The sequence below is a fragment of the Anomalospiza imberbis genome, chromosome 3, assembly GCF_031753505.1.
Source record: "Anomalospiza imberbis isolate Cuckoo-Finch-1a 21T00152 chromosome 3, ASM3175350v1, whole genome shotgun sequence".
Lineage (NCBI taxonomy): Eukaryota > Metazoa > Chordata > Aves > Passeriformes > Viduidae > Anomalospiza > Anomalospiza imberbis.
In genome coordinates, this window is record NC_089683.1 from 90,983,316 (window position 1) to 90,986,062 (window position 2,747).

Sequence of the window (2,747 nt, forward strand, 5' to 3'; positions counted from 1 at the left end):
TGTTAATTAAGGGTTTTTTAGTTATTTTTATTGAGTATTGGTTATTATTTATGAATAAGTGTAGAGGTAGAGTTTAGGGATTTTTTTTTTGTAATGTGTAGGCTTAGTTGAATGGTTTTGAGTTTAGTAAATTGGTTTGATTTATGGTTTTTTTAGTAGTTCTTGTAATTTGTTGTGTTGGGTTTTATATGGTTGGTTTTTATTGTTTTCTTTTTATAATGTGATAAGAATTATTAGTAAAAAGAGTGTAATGTGGTTTTTTTTGCTGGCAGTTGATTGTATAGTGGAGATTTTTTTAGTTTGTGTTATTTGGCTTTGTTTTTTTTTTGTTTATGAGATTAAAGTTTTTATTTTTAGGTTAATTTGTAATTATTTTTAAAAGTTTGGAGTGGCTAAGTTTTTTTAATATGGGTGTGTTGTGTGGTGAGGGTAATTTATTTGTTTTATGTGGTATTGGTGGTATGGTGGGTAGAGGGAATTTTTGTTTTGGATATTTATTTTAGTATTGGCAGTTGGGGTGTAAGGAGGAGTAGTATTTTGATGTTGATTATTTTTGAGGTGGTTTGGTTTTTTTTATAGGTTGTTAAATCTTTTCTTTTTTGGAGTGTAGTTGGTTTAGATTTTTTGTAATTTTAGTTTTAGAATTTTAGTGGTTGATTTTGAGTTGTATTAGCTATTTTTTGTTAAAGGTTTTAGGATAGATTATGGGTTTTGGTTGTAAAGTAGAGCATGTTTTTTATATTTGGTTTTGATTTGATTGGGTTAAGGGTTATTGTATGAGTGATTTTTTATTTGATTTGGGTAAAGGTTTGTTGTTGCTTAGGGTTTTATTGGAAAGTGGTATTTTTGTGTGTGATTAGGTAGAGAGGGCTTATAATTTGGTTGCATTTAGGAATATCTATTTTTTTAAAAGTTTACAGTGTTTAGGAAAGTTTGTGGGGTTTTTGTTTAGTTGGCGGAGATATTAATGTGGTTTTATTGATGATATTGGTGGGAATTTGATGTTTATTTTGTTCTTTTAGGAATTGGATTTTTGGAGGTTTTTTTTTAATTTTGGGGTTTTTTGATGGTGAGAGTGGTTTTTAAGAGAATTTGTATGCTTTTTTAAAATTATTTTTGTTGCGGTTTTTCATATGTCATTGATGTATTGTAGTTGTTTTGGAGTTTTTTTACTGTAGTTTGGATGAGTTTATGGTAGGTGTTGGGATTGTGTTTTTATTTTTGAAGTAGTTGGTTTTAGGTGTATTGTATATTTTTTATTGTAAAAATTGCATGATAGGGATAAAATTAGAGCTATTTTAGGATAAGAGAATAAGTTTAGGGATTAGAAAGGTATTAAATTTCTTTAAAGTTTAGTGATTAGAAATATATGAAGGTTATTGTTTTGAGAGATAAAATGAATTTACATAATATGGTTACTGATTGTTTTATTTGATTATAGAGTAAGTATAATTAAAATGTAATTAGTATAGGTTTTTTATTTTTTTGATTATGGATTGGGTTTTAAAAATGTATTGGTGATGTTAATAGTGGCATATTACTTTGCTGTTTTGGATTTTAGTTTGTATTGGAGTTTTAGTATGTTTGGTATGATAGTGCTTAGTGATCGAGTTACTTTATTTAAGGTATGATAGTCTATAGATAATTTTTTTTTTTAGATTTGTGTATAGGTTAAATGGGATTGTTCAAAGGCGAGTGGTGATTTTTTTTGGCTTTTAAATTTATGGATTATTTTGTGGATGGGGATGATGGCATTTTGAGTTGTTTTGTATTGGTGGCAGTGTACTGTCAAGGTGATAATTGGTATTTGTTGTTATTTTATGTTTAGGAGTTTTATTGTAGATGGGTTTTTTGGTAATTTAGGTAAAGTGTTTAATTGCTTAATTGTTTTTTACAGCTGCTATCCCAAACACTTGAGTTTTTTTGGGTTTTTGAAATACTTACTTTGGAGGAAGTCCATGCCTAAAATGCATGGGGCTTCTGGACTAGTTACATACTAGTTATAGGGTGTTTCTTTTATTCATTTTTAGTTATGGTCATATCAGTACATTGCTTTACAGTGCCCTGAACCCAAGACTCTGCTACTGTGTTGCTCAGCAAAAAAAAACCTCTTGCAATGCTTTTGAGACAGTTCTTTCTCTTTATTACACACAATAGCTTAGGAATGGTGGTTTCAAAGTCTGGTTCACCCCTTTGTCCAGCCTGCAAATCAATATAGTGAATGGCTGCAGTGGCCCAGGACACAAATCTGCAGTAACACTGCTAGTGCCCTCTTTATGTTATGGAAATGGTTTATTTCTCTCCTGCTTTCAACTTTCTCCTAATACAGGAGTGCAGGTGGAAGCTCAGACATTCCCTTGGAAGCTTGAAGAACAAAACTTTACCTAAGTCATGTGTGAGATGGTTTTAACACAAAACAAAAATGTAAACATGTATTTTTTCTTTTCATGGCTCCAAGTTCGCCACTACACTGTAACAAGCACTTTATTATTGACCACTCAGAGTAATTGAAGGGATTGATTGTATTTTTTTTAACTTACTGCTTATTGTGAAAATCTAAGCGTCTTGGATTCAGGTGCTTGAATGCTTTAGGGTCATATCCCGGGAGGAAAGGGAAGACATTAGAAATGCACTTATTTATCTATTTTAGAACCATTTTTAGTGGGTAGTAGGAAAGAGAAATGAAGGAATCACTTTTAGTCTGGTACAGCTTTGGCTGATATGCTTCTTTTTTCCCTTCCTTACAG

General features: G+C 30.8%; 1 protein-coding gene across 13 annotated transcripts in view; it reads left to right on the forward strand.

The window, feature by feature from the left end:
- USH2A (usherin) overlaps window positions 1-2,747 on the forward strand; it is a 392,736-nt gene that overhangs the window by 387,871 nt on the left and 2,118 nt on the right. The window lies entirely within an intron of this gene.